The sequence below is a fragment of the Oncorhynchus clarkii genome, chromosome 20, assembly GCF_045791955.1.
Source record: "Oncorhynchus clarkii lewisi isolate Uvic-CL-2024 chromosome 20, UVic_Ocla_1.0, whole genome shotgun sequence".
NCBI lineage: Eukaryota > Metazoa > Chordata > Actinopteri > Salmoniformes > Salmonidae > Oncorhynchus > Oncorhynchus clarkii.
In genome coordinates, this window is record NC_092166.1 from 49,243,341 (window position 1) to 49,257,407 (window position 14,067).

The 14,067-nt window shown below is 43.3% G+C and overlaps 6 non-coding genes across 6 annotated transcripts; all 6 read right to left on the reverse strand.

Annotated features, from left to right (window-relative positions):
- Nucleotides 1–2,193: 2,193 nt before the first annotated feature.
- On the reverse strand, nucleotides 2,194–2,275 carry trnas-gcu (transfer RNA serine (anticodon GCU)). The gene has a single exon. It is a non-coding gene; the product is annotated as a tRNA-Ser (tRNA).
- Nucleotides 2,276–2,742: 467 nt separating this feature from the next.
- Nucleotides 2,743–2,824, reverse strand: trnas-gcu (transfer RNA serine (anticodon GCU)). The gene has a single exon. It is a non-coding gene; the product is annotated as a tRNA-Ser (tRNA).
- A 1,024-nt stretch (nucleotides 2,825–3,848) lies between these two features.
- Nucleotides 3,849–3,930, reverse strand: trnas-gcu (transfer RNA serine (anticodon GCU)). Its single transcript has one exon. It is a non-coding gene; the product is annotated as a tRNA-Ser (tRNA).
- A 467-nt stretch (nucleotides 3,931–4,397) lies between these two features.
- On the reverse strand, nucleotides 4,398–4,479 carry trnas-gcu (transfer RNA serine (anticodon GCU)). Its single transcript has one exon. It is a non-coding gene; the product is annotated as a tRNA-Ser (tRNA).
- A 2,672-nt stretch (nucleotides 4,480–7,151) lies between these two features.
- Nucleotides 7,152–7,233, reverse strand: trnas-gcu (transfer RNA serine (anticodon GCU)). Its single transcript has one exon. It is a non-coding gene; the product is annotated as a tRNA-Ser (tRNA).
- A 466-nt stretch (nucleotides 7,234–7,699) lies between these two features.
- On the reverse strand, nucleotides 7,700–7,781 carry trnas-gcu (transfer RNA serine (anticodon GCU)). Its single transcript has one exon. It is a non-coding gene; the product is annotated as a tRNA-Ser (tRNA).
- Between the last annotated feature and the right edge of the window lie 6,286 nt (nucleotides 7,782–14,067).

Consider the following 14,067-nt stretch of genomic DNA (forward strand, 5'->3'; position numbering starts at 1 on the left):
AAGATACCAAGTCCTGTGCTCTCGCGGTGGCAGTAGGCCATCTTACCAGTGTTTGTGTAAGTCAAAATCTTCCAATGCCATAATAAAGCACAGAATTGTACTGGTTAAACGATGAGGATGGGATTCGAACCCATGCATGCAGAGCACAATAGATTAGCAGTCCATCGCCTTAACCACTCGGCCACCTCATCTTATAATATATATGTGGCAAATTACCTTAAAAACTGTAGTTGCTGTATGTAAACCCTAGAATGAAATCCATGAAAGTTAGGCAGAACAATGGCAGGGCCATATGTCGATCCCATCGAGACATTTAACAAATGTGTTGTCAGGCCGAGTTGTCTCAAGTGCTTGACGAAGTGTGTTGAGATGTTGGTTCAAATCCCATCATTGAGGTTGCCATTGGAAAAGCTATTCTTTAATCCCTAAATCTTATCAGTCGCTCTAGGGTTGTGGAGGGATTCTATATTCATGTGGGGCCATGCAAGAGAGGAAATACGTTTTGTGAAGAGGTTGGTGTTTTTATCCACACATGTAGTTCATCACCTTCACCACTAAGATACCAAGTCCTGTGCTCTCGCGGTGGCAGTAGGCCATCTTACCAGTGTTTGTGAAAGTCAAAATCGTTCAATGCCATAATAAAGCACAGAATTGTACTGGTTAAACGATGAGGATGGGATTCGAACACATGCATGCAGAGCACAATGGATTAGCAGTCCATCGCCTTAACCACTCGGCCACCTCATCTTGTAATATATATGTGGCAAATTACCTTAAAAGTGCTTGATGAAGTGTGTTGAGGTGTTGGTTCAAAACCCACCATTGAGGTTGCCATTGGAAAAGCTATTCTTCAATACCTAAATCTTATCAGTTGCTCTAGGATTGTGGAGGGATTCTATATTCATGCAAGAGAGGAAATATGTTTTGTGAAGAGGTTGGTGTTTTTATCCACACAGGTCGTTCCTCGCCTTCACCACTAAGATACCAAGTCCTGTGCTCTCGCGGTGGCAGTAGGCCATCTTACCAGTGTTTGTGAAAGTCAAAATCTTCCAATGCCATAATAAAGCACAGAATTGTACTGGTTAAACGATGAGGATGGGATTCTAACCCATGCATGCAGAGCACAATGGATTAGCAGTCCATCGCCTTAACCACTCGACCACCTCATCCTTTATTATATACGTGGCAAATGACCTTAAAAAACTGTAGTTGCTGTATGTAAACCCTAGAATGAAATCCATGAAAGTTAGGCAGAGCAATGGCAGGGCCATATGTCGATCCCATCGAGACATTTAACAAATGTGTTGTCAGGCCGAGTGGTCTCAAGTGCTTGATGAAGTGTGTTGAGGTGTTGGTTCAAATCCCACCATTGAGGTTGCCATTGGAAAAGCTATTCTTCAATACCTAAATCTTATCAGTCGCTCTAGGATTGTGGAGGGATTCTATATTCATGTGGGGCCATGCAAGAGAGGAAATACGTTTTGTGAAGAGGTTGGTGTTTTTAACCACACAGGTCGTTCCTCGCCTTCACCACTAAGATACCAAGTCCTGTGCTCTCGCGGTGGCAGTAGGCCATCTTCCCAGTGTTTGTGAAAGTCAAAATCTTCCAATGCCATAATAAAGCACAGAATTGTTCTGGTTAAACAATGAGGATGGGATTCGAACCCATGCATGCAGAGCACAATGGATTAGCAGTCCATCGCCTTAACCACTCGGCCACCTCATCCTGTAAAATATACGTGGCAAATGATCTTAAAAAACTGTAGTTGCTGTATGTAAACCCTAGAATGAAATCCATTAAAGTTAGGCAGAGCAATGGCAGGGCCATATGTCGATCCCATCGAGACATTTAACAAATGTGTTGACAGGCCGAGTGGTCTCAAGTGCCTGATGAAGTGTGTTGAGATGTTGGTTCAAATCCCACCATTGAGGTTGCCATTGGAAAAGCTATTCTTCAATACCTAAATCTTATCAGTCGCTCTAGGATTGTGGAGGGATTCTATATTCATGTGGGGCCATGCAAGAGAGGAAATACGTTTTGTGAAGAGGTTGGTGTTTTTATCCACACATGTAGTTCATCACCTTCACCACTAAGTCTTGTGCTCTCGCAGTGGCAGTAGGCCATCTTACCAGTGTTTGTGAAAGTCAAAATCTTCCAATGCCATAATAAAGCACAGAATTGTACTGGTTAAACGATGAGGATGGGATTCGAACCCATGCATGCAGAGCACAATGGATTAGCAGTCCATCGCCTTAACCACTCGGCCACCTCATCTTGTAATATATATGTGGCAAATGACCTTGAAAAACTGTAGTTGCTGTATGTAAACCCTAGAATGAAATCCATTAAAGTTAGGCAGAGCAATGGCAGGGCCATATGTCGATCCCATCGAGACATTTAACAAATGTGTTGACAGGCCGAGTGGTCTCAAGTGCCTGATGAAGTGTGTTGAGATGTTGGTTCAAATCCCACCATTGAGGTTGCCATTGGAAAAGCTATTCTTCAATACCTAAATCTTATCAGTCGCTCTAGGATTGTGGAGGGATTCTATATTCATGTGGGGCCATGCAAGAGAGGAAATACGTTTTGTGAAGAGGTTGGTGTTTTTATCCACACATGTAGTTCATCACCTTCACCACTAAGTCTTGTGCTCTCGCAGTGGCAGTAGGCCATCTTACCAGTGTTTGTGAAAGTCAAAATCTTCCAATGCCATAATAAAGCACAGAATTGTACTGGTTAAACGATGAGGATGGGATTCGAACCCATGCATGCAGAGCACAATGGATTAGCAGTCCATCGCCTTAACCACTCGGCCACCTCATCTTGTAATATATATGTGGCAAATGACCTTGAAAAACTGTAGTTGCTGTATGTAAACCCTTGAATGAAATCCATGATAGTTAGGCAGAGCAATGGCAGGGCCATGTGTCGATCCCATCGAGACATTTAACAAATCTGTTGTCAGGCCGAGTGGTCTCAAGTGCCCGATGTGGTGTGTTGAGGTGTCGGTTCAAATCCCACCATTGAGAATGCCCTTGGAAAAGCTATTCTTCAATACCTAAATCTTATCAGTCGCTCTAGGATTGTGGAGGGATTCTATATTCATGTGGGGCCATGCAAGAGAGGAAATACGTTTTGTGAAGAGGTTGGTGTTTTTAACCACACAGGTCGTTCCTCGCCTTCACCACTAAGATACCAAGTCCTGTGCTCTCGCGGTGGCAGTAGGCCATCTTCCCAGTGTTTGTGAAAGTCAAAATCTTCCAATGCCATAATAAAGCACAGAATTGTTCTGGTTAAACAATGAGGATGGGATTCGAACCCATGCATGCAGAGCACAATGGATTAGCAGTCCATCGCCTTAACCACTCGGCCACCTCATCCTGTAAAATATACGTGGCAAATGATCTTAAAAAACTGTAGTTGCTGTATGTAAACCCTAGAATGAAATCCATTAAAGTTAGGCAGAGCAATGGCAGGGCCATATGTCGATCCCATCGAGACATTTAACAAATGTGTTGACAGGCCGAGTGGTCTCAAGTGCCTGATGAAGTGTGTTGAGATGTTGGTTCAAATCCCACCATTGAGGTTGCCATTGGAAAAGCTATTCTTCAATACCTAAATCTTATCAGTCGCTCTAGGATTGTGGAGGGATTCTATATTCATGTGGGGCCATGCAAGAGAGGAAATACGTTTTGTGAAGAGGTTGGTGTTTTTATCCACACATGTAGTTCATCACCTTCACCACTAAGTCTTGTGCTCTCGCAGTGGCAGTAGGCCATCTTACCAGTGTTTGTGAAAGTCAAAATCTTCCAATGCCATAATAAAGCACAGAATTGTACTGGTTAAACGATGAGGATGGGATTCGAACCCATGCATGCAGAGCACAATGGATTAGCAGTCCATCGCCTTAACCACTCGGCCACCTCATCTTGTAATATATATGTGGCAAATGACCTTGAAAAACTGTAGTTGCTGTATGTAAACCCTAGAATGAAATCCATTAAAGTTAGGCAGAGCAATGGCAGGGCCATATGTCGATCCCATCGAGACATTTAACAAATGTGTTGACAGGCCGAGTGGTCTCAAGTGCCTGATGAAGTGTGTTGAGATGTTGGTTCAAATCCCACCATTGAGGTTGCCATTGGAAAAGCTATTCTTCAATACCTAAATCTTATCAGTCGCTCTAGGATTGTGGAGGGATTCTATATTCATGTGGGGCCATGCAAGAGAGGAAATACGTTTTGTGAAGAGGTTGGTGTTTTTATCCACACATGTAGTTCATCACCTTCACCACTAAGTCTTGTGCTCTCGCAGTGGCAGTAGGCCATCTTACCAGTGTTTGTGAAAGTCAAAATCTTCCAATGCCATAATAAAGCACAGAATTGTACTGGTTAAACGATGAGGATGGGATTCGAACCCATGCATGCAGAGCACAATGGATTAGCAGTCCATCGCCTTAACCACTCGGCCACCTCATCTTGTAATATATATGTGGCAAATGACCTTGAAAAACTGTAGTTGCTGTATGTAAACCCTTGAATGAAATCCATGATAGTTAGGCAGAGCAATGGCAGGGCCATGTGTCGATCCCATCGAGACATTTAACAAATCTGTTGTCAGGCCGAGTGGTCTCAAGTGCCCGATGTGGTGTGTTGAGGTGTCGGTTCAAATCCCACCATTGAGAATGCCCTTGGAAAAGCTAATCTTCAATACCTAAATCTTATCAGTCGCTCTATGATTGTGGAGGGATTCTATATTCATGTGGGGCCATGCAAGAGAGGAAATATGTTTTGTGAAGAGGTTGTTGTTTTTATCCACACATGTCGTTCCTAGCCTTCATTACTAAGATACCAAGTCCTGTGCTCTCGCGGTGGCAGTAGGCCATCTTACCAGTGTTTGTGAAAGTCAAAATCTTCCAATGCCATAATAAAGCACAGAATTGTTCTGGTTAAACAATGAGGATGGGATTCGAACCCACGCATGCAGAGCACAATGGATTAGCAGTCCATCGCCTTAACCACTCGGCCACCTCATCCTGTAATATATTCGTGGCAAATTATCTTAAAAAACTGTAGTTGCTGTATGTAAACCCTAGAATGAAATCCATGAAAGTTAGGCAGAGCAATGGCAGGGCCATATGTCGATCCCATCGAGACATTTAACAAATGTGTTGACAGGCCGAGTGGTCTCAAGTGCCTGATGAAGTGTGTTGAGATGTTGGTTCAAATCTCACCATTGAGGTTGCCATTGGAAAAGCTATTCTTCAATACCTAAATCTTATCAGTCGCTCTAGGATTGTGGAGGGATTCTATATTCATGTGGGGCCATGCAAGAGAGAAAATATGTTTTGTGAAGAGGTTGGTGTTTTTATCCACACAGGTCGTTCCTCGCCTTCACCACTAAGATAGCAAGTCTTGTGCTCTCGCGGTGGCAGTAGGCCATCTTACCAGTGTTTGTGAAAGTCAAAATCTTCCAATGCCATAATAAAGCACAGAATTGTTCTGGTTAAACGATGAGGATGGGATTCGAACCCATGCATGCAGAGTCCATCGCCTTAACCACTCGGCCACCTCATCCTGAAATATATACGTGGCAAATTATCTTAAAAAACTGTAGTTGCTGTATGTAAACCCTAGAATGAAATCCATGAAAGTTAGGCAGAGCAATGGCAGGGCCATATGTCGATCCCATCGAGACATTTAACAAATGTGTTGACAGGCCGAGTGGTCTCAAGTGCCTGATGAAGTGTGTTGAGATGTTGGTTCAAATCCCACCATTGAGGTTGCCATTGGAAAAGCTATTCTTCAATACCTAAATCTTATCAGTCGCTCTAGGATTGTGGAGGGATTCTATATTCATGTGGGGCCATGCAAGAGAGGAAATACGTTTTGTGAAGAGGTTGGTGTTTTTATCCACACATGTAGTTCATCACCTTCACCACTAAGTCTTGTGCTCTCGCGGTGGCAGTAGGCCATCTTACCAGTGTTTGTGAAAGTCAAAATCTTCCAATGCCATAATAAAGCACAGAATTGTACTGGTTAAACGATGAGGATGGGATTCGAACACATGCATGCAGAGCACAATGGATTAGCAGTCCATCGCCTTAACCACTCGGCCACCTCATCTTGTAATATATATGTGGCTAATGACCTTAAAAAACTGTAGTTGCTGTATGTAAACCCTTGAATGAAATCCATGATAGTTAGGCAGAGCAATGGCAGGGCCATGTGTCGATCCCATCGAGACATTTAACAAATCTGTTGTCAGGCCGAGTGGTCTCAAGTGCCCGATGTGGTGTGTTGAGGTGTCGGTTCAAATCCCACCATTGAGGTTGCCATTGGAAAAGCTATTCTTCAATACCTAAATCTTATCAGTCGCTCTAGGATTGTGGAGGGATTCTATATTCATGTGGGGCCATGCAAGAGAGGAAATACGTTTTGTGAAGAGGTTGGTGTTTTTATCCACACATGTAGTTCATCACCTTCACCACTAAGATACCAAGTCCTGTGCTCTCGCGGTGGCAGTAGGCCATCTTACCAGTGTTTGTGAAAGTCAAAATCTTCCAATGCCATAATAAAGCACAGAATTGTTACTGGTTAAACCATGAGGATGGGATTCGAACCCATGCATGCAGAGCACAATGGATTAGCAGTCCATCGCCTTAACCACTCGGCCACCTCATCCTGTAATATATACGTGGCAAATGATCTTAAAAAACTGTAGTTGCTGTATGTAAACCCTAGAATGAAATCCATTAAAGTTAGGCAGAGCAATGGCAGGGCCATATGTCGATCCCATCGAGACATTTAACAAATGTGTTGACAGGCCGAGTGGTCTCAAGTGCCTGATGAAGTGTGTTGAGATGTTGGTTCAAATCCCACCATTGAGGTTGCCATTGGAAAAGCTATTCTTCAATACCTAAATCTTATCAGTCGCTCTAGGATTGTGGAGGGATTCTATATTCATGTGGGGCCATGCAAGAGAGGAAATACGTTTTGTGAAGAGGTTGGTGTTTTTATCCACACATGTAGTTCATCACCTTCACCACTAAGTCTTGTGCTCTCGCGGTGGCAGTAGGCCATCTTACCAGTGTTTGTGAAAGTCAAAATCTTCCAATGCCATAATAAAGCACAGAATTGTACTGGTTAAACGATGAGGATGGGATTCGAACCCATGCATGCAGAGCACAATGGATTAGCAGTCCATCGCCTTAACCACTCGGCCACCTCATCTTGTAATATATATGTGGCAAATGACCTTAAAAACTGTAGTTGCTGTATGTAAACCCTAGAATGAAATCCATTAAAGTTAGGCAGAGCAATGGCAGGGCCATATGTCGATCCCATCGAGACATTTAACAAATGTGTTGACAGGCCGAGTGGTCTCAAGTGCCTGATGAAGTGTGTTGAGATGTTGGTTCAAATCCCACCATTGAGGTTGCCATTGGAAAAGCTATTCTTCAATACCTAAATCTTATCAGTCGCTCTAGGATTGTGGAGGGATTCTATATTCATGTGGGGCCATGCAAGAGAGGAAATACGTTTTGTGAAGAGGTTGGTGTTTTTATCCACACATGTAGTTCATCACCTTCACCACTAAGTCTTGTGCTCTCGCAGTGGCAGTAGGCCATCTTACCAGTGTTTGTGAAAGTCAAAATCTTCCAATGCCATAATAAAGCACAGAATTGTACTGGTTAAACGATGAGGATGGGATTCGAACCCATGCATGCAGAGCACAATGGATTAGCAGTCCATCGCCTTAACCACTCGGCCACCTCATCTTGTAATATATATGTGGCAAATGACCTTGAAAAACTGTAGTTGCTGTATGTAAACCCTTGAATGAAATCCATGATAGTTAGGCAGAGCAATGGCAGGGCCATGTGTCGATCCCATCGAGACATTTAACAAATCTGTTGTCAGGCCGAGTGGTCTCAAGTGCCCGATGTGGTGTGTTGAGGTGTCGGTTCAAATCCCACCATTGAGAATGCCCTTGGAAAAGCTAATCTTCAATACCTAAATCTTATCAGTCGCTCTATGATTGTGGAGGGATTCTATATTCATGTGGGGCCATGCAAGAGAGGAAATATGTTTTGTGAAGAGGTTGTTGTTTTTATCCACACATGTCGTTCCTAGCCTTCATTACTAAGATACCAAGTCCTGTGCTCTCGCGGTGGCAGTAGGCCATCTTACCAGTGTTTGTGAAAGTCAAAATCTTCCAATGCCATAATAAAGCACAGAATTGTTCTGGTTAAACAATGAGGATGGGATTCGAACCCACGCATGCAGAGCACAATGGATTAGCAGTCCATCGCCTTAACCACTCGGCCACCTCATCCTGTAATATATTCGTGGCAAATTATCTTAAAAAACTGTAGTTGCTGTATGTAAACCCTAGAATGAAATCCATGAAAGTTAGGCAGAGCAATGGCAGGGCCATATGTCGATCCCATCGAGACATTTAACAAATGTGTTGACAGGCCGAGTGGTCTCAAGTGCCTGATGAAGTGTGTTGAGATGTTGGTTCAAATCTCACCATTGAGGTTGCCATTGGAAAAGCTATTCTTCAATACCTAAATCTTATCAGTCGCTCTAGGATTGTGGAGGGATTCTATATTCATGTGGGGCCATGCAAGAGAGAAAATATGTTTTGTGAAGAGGTTGGTGTTTTTATCCACACAGGTCGTTCCTCGCCTTCACCACTAAGATAGCAAGTCTTGTGCTCTCGCGGTGGCAGTAGGCCATCTTACCAGTGTTTGTGAAAGTCAAAATCTTCCAATGCCATAATAAAGCACAGAATTGTTCTGGTTAAACGATGAGGATGGGATTCGAACCCATGCATGCAGAGTCCATCGCCTTAACCACTCGGCCACCTCATCCTGAAATATATACGTGGCAAATTATCTTAAAAAACTGTAGTTGCTGTATGTAAACCCTAGAATGAAATCCATGAAAGTTAGGCAGAGCAATGGCAGGGCCATATGTCGATCCCATCGAGACATTTAACAAATGTGTTGACAGGCCGAGTGGTCTCAAGTGCCTGATGAAGTGTGTTGAGATGTTGGTTCAAATCCCACCATTGAGGTTGCCATTGGAAAAGCTATTCTTCAATACCTAAATCTTATCAGTCGCTCTAGGATTGTGGAGGGATTCTATATTCATGTGGGGCCATGCAAGAGAGGAAATACGTTTTGTGAAGAGGTTGGTGTTTTTATCCACACATGTAGTTCATCACCTTCACCACTAAGTCTTGTGCTCTCGCGGTGGCAGTAGGCCATCTTACCAGTGTTTGTGAAAGTCAAAATCTTCCAATGCCATAATAAAGCACAGAATTGTACTGGTTAAACGATGAGGATGGGATTCGAACACATGCATGCAGAGCACAATGGATTAGCAGTCCATCGCCTTAACCACTCGGCCACCTCATCTTGTAATATATATGTGGCTAATGACCTTAAAAAACTGTAGTTGCTGTATGTAAACCCTTGAATGAAATCCATGATAGTTAGGCAGAGCAATGGCAGGGCCATGTGTCGATCCCATCGAGACATTTAACAAATCTGTTGTCAGGCCGAGTGGTCTCAAGTGCCCGATGTGGTGTGTTGAGGTGTCGGTTCAAATCCCACCATTGAGGTTGCCATTGGAAAAGCTATTCTTCAATACCTAAATCTTATCAGTCGCTCTAGGATTGTGGAGGGATTCTATATTCATGTGGGGCCATGCAAGAGAGGAAATACGTTTTGTGAAGAGGTTGGTGTTTTTATCCACACATGTAGTTCATCGCCTTCACCACTAAGATACCAAGTCCTGTGCTCTCGCGGTGGCAGTAGGCCATCTTACCAGTGTTTGTGAAAGTCAAAATCTTCCAGTGCCATAAAAAAATACAGCATTTTACTGGTTACACCATTACGATGGGATTCAAACCCATGCATGCAGAGCACAATGGATTAGAAGTCCATCGCCTTAACCACTCGGCCACCTCATCCTGTAATATCTACGTGGCAAATGATCTTAAAAAACTGTAGTTGCTGTATGTAAACCCTAGAATGAAATCCATGAAAGTTAGGCAGAGCAATGGCAGGGCCATATGTCGATCCCATCGAGACATTTAACAAATGTGTTGACAGGCCGAGTGGTCTCAAGTGCCTGATGAAGTGTGTTGAGATGTTGGTTCAAATCCCACCATTGAGGTTGCCATTGGAAAAGCTATTCTTCAATACCTAAATCTTATCAGTCGCTCTAGGATTGTGGAGGGATTCTATATTCATGTGGGGCAATGCAAGAGAGGAAATACGTTTTGTGAAGAGGTTGGTGTTTTTATGCACACATGTAGTTCATCACCTTCACCACTAAGATAGCAAGTCTTGTGATCTAGCGGTGGCAGTAGGCCATCTTACCAGTGTTTGTGAAAGTCAAAATCTTCCAATGCCATAATAAAGCACAGAATTGTACTGGTTAAACAATGAGGATGGGATTCGAACCCATGCATGCAGAGCACAATGTATTAGCAGTCCATCGCCTTAACCACTCGGCCACCTCATCTTGTAATATATATGTGGCAAATGACCTTAAAAACTGTAGTTGCTGTATGTAAACCCTAGAATGAAATCCATTAAAGTTAGGCAGAGCAATGGCAGGGCCATATGTCGATCCCATCGAGACATTTAACAAATGTGTTGACAGGCCGAGTGGTCTCAAGTGCCTGATGAAGTGTGTTGAGATGTTGGTTCAAATCCCACCATTGAGGTTGCCATTGGAAAAGCTATTCTTCAATACCTAAATCTTATCAGTCGCTCTAGGATTGTGGAGGGATTCTATATTCATGTGGGGCCATGCAAGAGAGGAAATACGTTTTGTGAAGAGGTTGGTGTTTTTATCCACACATGTAGTTCATCACCTTCACCACTAAGTCTCCTGTGCTCTCGCAGTGGCAGTAGGCCATCTTACCAGTGTTTGTGAAAGTCAAAATCTTCCAATGCCATAATAAAGCACAGAATTGTACTGGTTAAACGATGAGGATGGGATTCAAACCCATGCATGCAGAGCACAATGGATTAGCAGTCCATCGCCTTAACCACTCGGCCACCTCATCTTGTAATATCATATGTGGCAAATGACCTTGAAAAACTGTAGTTGCTGTATGTAAACCCTTGAATGAAATCCATGATAGTTAGGCAGAGCAATGGCAGGGCCATGTGTCGATCCCATCGAGACATTTAACAAATCTGTTGTCAGGCCGAGTGGTCTCAAGTGCTTGATGTGGTGTGTTGAGGTGTCGGTTCAAATCCCACCATTGAGAATGCCCTTGGAAAAGCTAATCTTCAATACCTAAATCTTATCAGTCGCTCTATGATTGTGGAGGGATTCTATATTCATGTGGGGCCATGCAAGAGAGGAAATATGTTTTGTGAAGAGGTTGTTGTTTTTATCCACACATGTCGTTCCTAGCCTTCATTACTAAGATACCAAGTCCTGTGCTCTCGCGGTGGCAGTAGGCCATCTTACCAGTGTTTGTGAAAGTCAAAATCTTCCAATGCCATAATAAAGCACAGAATTGTTCTGGTTAAACAATGAGGATGGGATTCGAACCCACGCATGCAGAGCACAATGGATTAGCAGTCCATCGCCTTAACCACTCGGCCACCTCATCCTGTAATATATTCGTGGCAAATTATCTTAAAAAACTGTAGTTGCTGTATGTAAACCCTAGAATGAAATCCATGAAAGTTAGGCAGAGCAATGGCAGGGCCATATGTCGATCCCATCGAGACATTTAACAAATGTGTTGACAGGCCGAGTGGTCTCAAGTGCCTGATGAAGTGTGTTGAGATGTTGGTTCAAATCCCACCATTGAGGTTGCCATTGGAAAAGCTATTCTTCAATACCTAAATCTTATCAGTCGCTCTAGGATTGTGGAGGGATTCTATATTCATGTGGGGCCATGCAAGAGAGGAAATATGTTTTGTGAAGAGGTTGGTGTTTTTATCCACACAGGTCGTTCCTCGCCTTCACCACTAAGATAGCAAGTCTTGTGCTCTCGCGGTGGCAGTAGGCCATCTTACCAGTGTTTGTGAAAGTCAAAATCTTCCAATGCCATAATAAAGCACAGACATTGTTACTGGTTAAACGATGAGGATGGGATTCGAACCCATGCATGCAGAGCAAAATGGATTAGCAGTCCATCGCCTTAACCACTCGGCCACCTCATCCTGTAATATATATGTGGCAAATGACCTTAAAAAACTGTAGTTGCTGTATGTAAACCCTAGAATGAAATCCATGAAAGTTAGGCAGAGCAATGGCAGGGCCATATGTCGATCCCATCGAGACATTTAACAAATGTGTTGACAGGCCGAGTGGTCTCAAGTGCCTGATGAAGTGTGTTGAGATGTTGGTTCAAATCCCACCATTGAGGTTGCCATTGGAAAAGCTATTCTTCAATACCTAAATCTTATCAGTCGCTCTAGGATTGTGGAGGGATTCTATATTCATGTGGGGCCATGCAAGAGAGGAAATACGTTTTGTGAAGAGGTTGGTGTTTTTATCCACACATGTAGTTCATCACCTTCACCACTAAGTCTTGTGCTCTCGCGGTGGCAGTAGGCCATCTTACCAGTGTTTGTGAAAGTCAAAATCTTCCAATGCCATAATAAAGCACAGAATTGTACTGGTTAAACGATGAGGATGGGATTCGAACACATGCATGCAGAGCACAATGGATTAGCAGTCCATCGCCTTAACCACTCGGCCACCTCATCTTGTAATATATATGTGGCTAATGACCTTAAAAAACTGTAGTTGCTGTATGTAAACCCTTGAATGAAATCCATGATAGTTAGGCAGAGCAATGGCAGGGCCATGTGTCGATCCCATCGAGACATTTAACAAATCTGTTGTCAGGCCGAGTGGTCTCAAGTGCCCGATGTGGTGTGTTGAGGTGTCGGTTCAAATCCCACCATTGAGGTTGCCATTGGAAAAGCTATTCTTCAATACCTAAATCTTATCAGTCGCTCTAGGATTGTGGAGGGATTCTATATTCATGTGGGGCCATGCAAGAGAGGAAATATGTTTTGTGAAGAGGTTGGTGTTTTTATCCACACATGTAGTTCATCGCCTTCACCACTAAGATACCAAGTCCTGTGCTCTCGCGGTGGCAGTAGGCCATCTTACCAGTGTTTGTGAAAGTCAAAATCTTCCAGTGCCATAAAAAAATACAGCATTTTACTGGTTACACCATTACGATGGGATTCAAACCCATGCATGCAGAGCACAATGGATTAGAAGTCCATCGCCTTAACCACTCGGCCACCTCATCCTGTAATATCTACGTGGCAAATGACCTTAAAAAACTGTAGTTGCTGTATGTAAACCCTAGAATGAAATCCATGAAAGTTAGGCAGAGCAATGGCAGGGCCATATGTCGTTCCCATCGAGACATTTAACAAATGTGTTGTCAGGCCGAGTGGTCTCAAGTGCTTGATGAAGTGTGTTGAGGTGTTGGTTCAAATCCCACCATTGAGGTTGCCCTTGGAAAAGCTATTCTTCAATACCTAAATCTTATCAGTCGCTCTAGGATTGTGGAGGGATTCTATATTCATGTGGGGCCATGCAAGAGAGGAAATACGTTTTGTGAAGAGGTTGGTGTTTTTATCCACACATGTAGTTCATCACCTTCACCACTAAGATAGCAAGTCTTGTGATCTAGCGGTGGCAGTAGGCCATCTTACCAGTGTTTGTGAAAGTCAAAATCTTCCAATGCCATAATAAAGCACAGAATTGTACTGGTTAAACAATGAGGATGGGATTCGAACCCATGCATGCAGAGCACAATGTATTAGCAGTCCATCGCCTTAACCACTCGGCCACCTCATCTTGTAATATATATGTGGCAAATGACCTTAAAAACTGTAGTTGCTGTATGTAAACCCTAGAATGAAATCCATGAAAGTTAGGCAGAGCAATGGCAGGGCCATATGTCGATCCCATCGAGACATTTAACAAATGTGTTGTCAGGCCGAGTGGTCTCAAGTGCTTGATGAAGTGTGTTGAGATGTTGGTTCAAATCCC